Source organism: Aegilops tauschii, chromosome 5, assembly GCF_002575655.3.
Source record: "Aegilops tauschii subsp. strangulata cultivar AL8/78 chromosome 5, Aet v6.0, whole genome shotgun sequence".
Lineage (NCBI taxonomy): Eukaryota > Viridiplantae > Streptophyta > Magnoliopsida > Poales > Poaceae > Aegilops > Aegilops tauschii.
The window spans coordinates 21,474,745-21,483,194 of NC_053039.3; the positions used below are offsets into that span (position 1 = coordinate 21,474,745).

General features: G+C 45.2%; 1 long non-coding RNA gene across 1 annotated transcript; it reads right to left on the reverse strand.

Annotated features, from left to right (window-relative positions):
* Positions 1-2,963: 2,963 nt before the first annotated feature.
* Positions 2,964-7,704, reverse strand: LOC120964258 (uncharacterized). The gene is made up of 3 exons (XR_005755975.2): positions 7,572-7,704; positions 4,218-4,594; positions 2,964-4,125 (listed from the first exon to the last, which is right to left on the reverse strand). It is a non-coding gene; the product is annotated as an uncharacterized lncRNA (long non-coding RNA).
* Between the last annotated feature and the right edge of the window lie 746 nt (positions 7,705-8,450).

Consider the following 8,450-nt stretch of genomic DNA (forward strand, 5'->3'; position numbering starts at 1 on the left):
AATAAGATCATATCCCGAAGGGATAAGATCAAGATCCCTAAAAAAGGGGGATAACAATCGGTGGGGAAGGGAAATGATGGGATTTCTTTCCCCCACCTTTGCCAATGCCCCAATGGACTTGGAGGACAAGAAACCAGCCCCCTTCACCCCTATATATAGTGGGGAGGCGCATGGGAGCCACACCCCTTCCCCTGGCGCAGCCCTCTCCCTCCCCAACACCTCCGTAGTAGTAGTGCTTGGCGAAGCCCTCCCGGAGAACTGCAAGCTCCACCACCACGCCGTCGTGCTGCCGGAGCTCTCCCTCAACTTCTCCTCTACCCTTGCTGGATCAAGAAGGATGAGACATCCCCGGGCTGTACGTGTGTTGAACACGGAGGCGCCGTTTTTCGGCGCTTAGATTGGAATCAACCGCGATCTGAATCGCTACGAGTACGACTCCTTCATCCGCGTTCTTGTAACGCTTCCGCATCGCGATCTTCAAGGGTATGAAGATGCACTCCCCTCTCTCTCATTGTTAGTCTCTCCATAGATTGATCTTGGTGATGCATAGAAATTTTTTAATTTCTGCAACGATCCCCAACACTAGGGGTGGATGATGTTGATGATGTAGCGGTGGTCGTCACTGATTGCGCCGTGGTCGTCGATGTAGCCGCTATCGTCGACGATGTAGTCGATGTAGTTGCCGTCATCGTCGATGTAGCCGCCGTCATCGTCGATATAGCCGTTGCCGCCGTTACGGGGCCGGCAATGTAGCCGTCGAGGGGAGGGAGTGGGGCGGCGTGGAGCAGGGGAGGGAGTGGGGCAGCGGGGCGGCGTGGAGCAGGGGAGGGAGTGGGGCGGCGGGGCGGCGCGGAGCAGGGGAGGGAGTGGGGCGATGGGGCGGCGCGGGGCAGGGGAGGGAGTGGGGGAGAAGCTAGGGTTTGTCGGGGGAGGGGAGGGGAATGGAATGGGGAAATTATGGGGAGGGGAGGGGAGTGGGATCCCGCATGTTTAGTGGGAAAGGGGTGGTGGGTGCCGCATGGTAGTGGGAGAGAAGTGGTGGGAAATTTTGGTGGGGTGGGAGGGAAAATTTCACCAGTTTTTAGAGGTTTGGAGGCAGAAACAATCATTTTTTTATTGGTTAAAATCATACCGAATAGCTCAAGAAAATGTCGGTATTGCAAGTTTAGTATTTTTGCTAGTTGGCAGGCCACATTTGATGATGTGACGCGGATGTCTACATTTTTTTTAGTTTTTTTGAATTTTTTACGGTGTTTTCATAAACCGTCCGATTTCGTCGCGGCGGACGTCTGTGGCTAGGGTTTGAGTCATGCAAATCCGTGGTCGATTCGGTGATGAAATGCCTACCTGTGAAGCTAAAGACAATTTTTAGCAAAAATAACGGGCAAGCTATGGAGGACCCGCAGTTCAAATTCCAGTCGGTTCCAGCTGAACCGGCCGAAGGTTGTCTGAATGGCCGGGAGAAGCTACGATGGTCGAAAATGCATGATTTTTGGCGACCGTCCGTAAAACCGGGTCTACTTTGAGATAGACATGGAATGGCGCCGTTTGGGGTGACCCTCCTTGTAGCCGCTTCACGAAAAACGCATGTTTTTAGCATTCAAACAATGAAAAATGGTTTTTTTGAAACAAGTTGGATACTAGCTTTTGCAACATTGTTTGCCATCACAAGACGGAGGCATGCGCCAAATTTGGGTATATTATCAAAAACTATTCAACGAATGCGGCCATATCATTGCTAGTTTGGCTTGAAAGCCATGAATCTTCGTTCATGGTAGGTCGTTTTTTAGAACACCTTTTCAAGAAAATGTCGGTATTGCAAGTTTTGTATTTTTGCTAGTTGGCAGGCCCCATTTGATGATGTGACGCGGAGGTCTCCCATTTTTTTGATTTTTTTGAATTTTTTACAGTGTTTTAAAAAACCGGCCGATTTCATGGCGGCGGCCGTCCATGGCTAGGGTTTGAGTCATGCAAATATGTTGTCGATTCTGTGATGAAATGCCTACCAGTGAAGATAAAAAGGATTTTTAGCGAATATAACGGGCAAGCAATCGAGGACCCAGAGTTCAAATTTTAGCCGGTTCCAGCTGAATCGACCGAAGGTTGTCTGAATGGCCGGGAGTAGCTACGAGGGTCGGAAATGCTTGATTTTTGGCGACCGTCCATTAAATAGGGTCTACTTTGAGATAGACATGGAATGGCGCCGTTTGGGGTGACCCTCCTAGTAGCCGCTTCACGAAAAACACATGTTTTTAGCATTCAAAAAATGAAAAACGGTTTTTTTGTGTGAAACAGGTTGGAACCTAGCTTTGGCAACATTGTTTGCCATCACAAGACGGAGGCATGCGCCAAATTTGGGCATATTATCAAAAACTATTCAACGAATGCGGCCATATCATGGCTAGTTTGGCTTGAAAGTCATGAATCTTCGTTCATGGTAGGTCGTTTTTTAGAACACCTTTTCAAGAAAACGTCGGTATTGCAAGTTTAGTATTTTTGCTAGTTGGTAGGCCACATTTGATGATGTGACGCAGGGGGTCTCCCTTTTTTTTGATTTTTTTGAATTTTTTACGGTGTTTTCAAAAACCGGCCGATTTCGTCGCGGCGGCCGGCCGTGGCTCGGGTTTGAGTCATGCAAATTTGTTGCCGATTCTGTGATGAAATGCCTACCTGTGAAGCTAAAAAGGTTTTTTAGCAAAAATAACGGGCAAGCTATGGAGGACCCGCAGTTCAAATTCCAGCCCGTTCCAGCTGAATCGGCCGAAGGTTGTCTGAATGGCCGGGAGTAGCTACATGGTTCGGAAATGTGTGATTTTTGGCGACCGTCCATAAAATAGGGTCTACTTTGACATAGACATGGAATGGCGCCGTTTGGGGTGACCCTCCTTGTAGCCGCTTCATGAAAAACACATGTTTTTAGCATTCAAAAAAATGAAAAACGGTTTTTTTTGTGAAACAAGTTGGAACCTAGCTTTGGCAACATTGTTTGCCATCACAAGACGGAGGGATGCGCCAAATTTGGGCATATTATCAAAAACTATTCAACGAATGCCGCCATATCATTGCTAGTTTGGCTTGAAAGCCATGAATCTTCGTTCATGGTAGGTCATTTTTTAGAACACCTTTTCAAGAAAACGTCGGTATTGCAAGTTTAGTATTTTTGCTAGTTTGCAGGCCACATTTGATGATGTGACGCGGAGGTCTCCTATTTTTCGATTTTTTTGAATTTTTTACGGTGTTTTCAAAAACCGGCCGATTTCGGTGAGGCGGCCGTCCATGGCTAGGGTTTGAGTCATGCAAATCTGTTGTCTATTCTTTATGAAAAACCATGTTTAGATGACACTGTCATACTTGAGCATGAAACTTATATTGTTACATAATGTTGTTGATTCTTAATGAACAATCTGAAGGAAAAAACATGTTTTTGACAATCACAAAATGAAAACTTATATTGTTTCATACATGAGCATGCACAAAAACCCATAATTTCATATTTCATCCATGAGCATGCACAAAATATCAATTCCCATCAATTACCAAAATGAATATTCATAATTAAGAAACAGAATATTCATAGTTGAGCATCCATGGGCGCACGAAATTTCAAAGCTCATCAATTTCAAACTAAGCTTGGCTGACATTGTCATACTTAAGAGGTTTACACTAACAAGCTTAAACTTGACATACTAAACATTGACATGTTCAGATTAACATGCTTAACAAGCTTATATTCTTAACATCTTCACTCGTTCTTCTCCTTATTCTCCTTCATTGTCCTGATGCACTCAGAGTGGCGAATGTGGAGGCGAATGTACTCCTCTACCACAATTAGCATGGTCCTGTTGCCCAGCTGTGGGATCGCTGGCGCCACCACCATCGCGAGGTCATCGTTAGGCACCACCATCATGAGGTCAGCGTCAGGCACCACAATTGCGAGGTCGTCGTCAGCCACCACCATTGCAGGGTCGACGTTAGCCACCACCATAGCAAGATCGTCGTCAGCCAGAATAGGCTGCACCTCCCCGCTCTGCTCCTCTTCTTCCCCGCACTGCTCCTCATCATCCCTGCTCTGCTCCTCTTCTTGCCCACTCTACTCCTCGTCATCCCCGCTGCTGCTCCCATTGCCTGGCCAAATGCTACAAAGTGTGAACATGGTGTCGTCGTCGTGCGGGTAGAGGAAGCCAAAAGGACAGGAAGAAGAGAGGCAGAGAGCGTACTGGGATCGTCGTCGTGCTGGTAGTACATGCGGCACATGGTGTTGTCGAACATCTCCCAGCCGAGCCCTAGGTACATGTGGCCTTTTGCCGTCGAACACCACCAACACATCCCACAGCCTGCGACGCCCGCTGCCGACCCCCCTCAGCTTCACTTTGTGGGGCTCACGACCGGCGAGCATCTTCGCAAACTTGTCAGGTAGCCTGTGCAGCAAGGGTCAAGCAGTGGTTAATTGTGCCAATCAAGCACTAGACAGCAGAGTGATGATAAAGAGATGGGTGAAGGGGAGATATTGTCTTGAATATACCTGCCTACTGCAAGATTTCTTAATTAGGATCTCGAAGAACTCGAAACCTTCCAAGCCAGCCATCTCACTTCTCTGAAAAGCAGCATTGTAATTAAACAACAAGTTACCATAAACAGGACTGTACATAAATAGGAAACAAGCACTTCAAAAAAGTAGAATATTTACTATATGTGTTTGCGAGGGCCTCAATTTGGAATACTACTATAAATGGCAATGGCCTCAATTTGCTCCTACTATATCTTGGCAAAGGACTACTAGAAAAAGGCTTATCCCCAATATCTCTACTAGTGGCGCACCATGATGGTGGTGCGCCACTGCTATATAGCAGTGGCGCACCAAAATCAGGTGCGCCATTGCTATGTTTTTACTAATGGCGCACCACAAGAGCAGTGCACCATTGCTAGTTTTTTGGGTCCATCCCCCCCACCAGACATAGCAATGGCGCACCACACCTAGGTGCGCCAATGCTATGCTACATAGTAGTGGCGCACCTAGGTGTGGTGCGCCATTGCTATGTCTGGTGGGGGTGTGCCTGCGTGTGTGTGAGGTTAGTAATGGCGCACCCTCCCTGGTGTGCCATTGCTAGGGTTAGCAATTGCGCACCAGGGAGGGTGCGCCATTACTAACGCCTCACACACACAAACTCCCCCCCGTGGATCGCCTTTTAGGTTTTTTAAAAAATAAAAGAAAATGATAAAATATTCAAAAAAAATTCAAAAAAAATAGATGCCCATGTGTTATGTGTTCTAGTTGTTAGGAAAATTAACAAACATGAATTTTGATTTTTTTTGCAAAAGGCCGCCGTGTTTCGGTAAAATGCTCGTAACTTTTGCATACGACCTCCGATGAAAAAGTTATATATATGAAAAATCATCTACTCGAAAAGTTACTTTTGAATTTGACTAGCTATGCACGTTATTGATTTTCTAGAATCCTCAAAAACATAACAGAAAAAAGTTATGATGCTTTTAAGATCTGGAGGCAAAAAAATTTGAAAAAATGCAAAAAATAAATAAATTAGCAATGGCGCACCTTACGAATAATGTGCCACTACTATTTTCCCGCCTTCACAATTCAAAAAATAGCAATGGCGCACCAGTGCACGGTGCGCCACTGCTAAGTTGGGACAGAAGTTTAAAATGGTCGGCCAGCCACTTACCCCTTCATTCTTCTCCTCCTCTCCTCCACTCCATCTCCTCCTCTCCTCCTCTCCTCCACTCCATCTCCTCCTCTCCTGTGACCTCCTCCTACTCACGGTGCTCCTCCTCCGGTGACCTCCTCCTCACGGTGCTCCTCCTCCGGCGACCTCCTCCTCCCTCCTCTCCTCCTCCGGCGACCTCCTCCCTCCTCTCCTCCTGACGGTCCTACTCCTTCCTCTCCTGCTCACGATCCTCCTCCTCCTCTCCGACGACCTCCTCCTCCCTCCTCACCTGATCCTCATGGTCTCTCCTCCCTCCTCTCCTCCTCACGGTCTCTCCTCCCTCCTCCTCTACTCCCGGCCACATCTGGAGCTCCCCTAACACAAAGAGCGTACCAGATCCAGGTCGAGAACGAAATTTGAAAAAACTTCAAGCAAAAAAAAACGAGCGAAAAAACAAGCCAAAAAAATGAGCCAGATCTAGATCCAGATCCAAATTCAAAATTCAAAAATAGCAATGGCGCACGGTGGGGGTTAGACGGTGTGCCACTACTATTTTCCCGCCTTCAAAATTCAAAAATATATAAAAATGTAAAAAAAGTTACCGGTAGTGCACCTGTAGCAATAGTAATGGCGCACTACAAGGTGCACCACTGTTACCTATAATACTAATGGCGCACCAGAGGTGCGCCATTAGTATTTGTTACTAGTGGCATGGTAATAATGGTACACCTATAGTGCCCCATTAATGGCAAAATTAGGTGCGCCACTAACAGTCCTTTTTCTAGTAGTGAAGGAGCAATCATCATCAGCAACAAGAATAACAACATCAACAGCACCCATCAACATCAATAGCACCCATCAGGTAACCACAACAAGAATAACAACAACAACATCATTAGGTGACCACCAACAGCAACAACACTAAAATCTACTATAAATTGACCAGAAGACAGCTAGAACCATATCTATTATAAATGGACCCAAAGCTATAAACAGGACACAGCTATAAACAGGACTGGACATTGTTCCATATCTATAAATGAACATATCTTCCCATATCAAAAAAGGTCAGTCAATGAGTCAGTCAGTCCATCAAAATATTGTTTCTGAATATTGGCATCAAATCAACACAAACACTCAATTAACATGCACAAATATACCACAATCAATATATAACACCCAACATTTCAATCCATGGACACCAAATGACAGAAAAGGTATTAAGGCACATGTTTAGGTACAATCAAATTTGGACAGATATGTTCATAAGTGGAGATATATACATTTTACTTCGGAAACAATCAAATTTGGACAGATATGTTCATATGTGGAGATATATGGACAGCAGAAACTGAACCACACAAATCATTGAAAGAAACAGAAAACAATCTCAATATCTGTAAATGAACATATCTATATCTGGCCATGTCTACTATATATTGAACCACAAAATTTGCTACTATAAAAGGACCATATCTGGCCATGTCTACTATAAAAGGCATATATATATATATATAAATCAACACTAACACCTTCTTTAGAGATAAGTACGGGGGGTTGCAATAGCCATGATATAATCTATTTATATTAACCTTACAAACTGATACCAATACTTAGTATTAGCATAACACTGAACACTATTGATTTTTTTTCAGAGAGAAGTACACTAGTGGAGAACAACAGGGGAGAACCCTATCCTCTTGACTTGAGCAGAAGCCTAATCAAACCCTAATCAGCTTAGTTGAACACAACAACAGCGGCGGCAAGAACTCTAATCCAACCCTAATAAAAACCTAATCCAACAACCCTAATCCAATCAGTTCAACCCTAATTCAATGGAGTCGAACCCTAATCTAAACAGCAGCAAAAAACCAAATGGAGAGGAAGGAGTCAGCAGCGGATTCATACCTCTGCGGGAGAGGAAGGAGTCAGCGACGGCGGCGGCGGTGGCGGGGAGGAAGAGTGGACTCGTCGGGGAGGCCGTCGCCGTCATTGTAGGAGAAGGGGATGCCGTCGCCGTCGCCGTCGATGGAGGAGAAGGGGATGCCGTCGCTGTCGCCGTCGATGGAGGAGAAGGGAGGAGAAGTGTCGAGCAATTGACAGGCAGTTTAGATTAGGGTTCTATTTGATATAGAGAGGGGGAGTGGGTCCCACTTGTCAGCCAGTTCTATTTGATATAGCAAAATGTTCATGTACTCAGCCAACAACCTCTTCCTAGCCCAGTGGTAGAAACCAGGTGAAATAAGCGCTCGGTCGTGGGTTCAAGCCCCCGCTCGCGCATTATTTTTTGGCCGCGCATGGGATCAGACTGGTGTGTGATGGAGCACACCAATATTCTTTTGCTAGCTCGTGGGCTCGAGTATATAGTGAAACAACTAGGCACATTATCAACATTCTCTTGCTAGCTCAGTGGTTCTGGACAGGGTGAAACATGCGCTCGGTTGTGGGTTCGAGTCCCCGCTCGCGCAATTTTTTTATATTCAGATAGACATAATTTAGTTTCTATACAGTTAGAGCAACAACGTCTCAATTAAGTTCAAAAATCTTCATGAAAAATATTTTGCAATCTTCATTTTGCATTGTATCAAAACAACAGTCCTCCATCATCATTTTGCAAAATATTCAGACATCATCATTTTGTACCAAAACAACAACCCTCCATCACATCATTTTGTACCAACAACAACATCACTATTTTGCACCAACATCACTATCTTTGAAAATAGTATGATAAACAGGTCTGAAAACAACATCTCAATTCAGTAAAAAAAACTTCAGGATCATTAC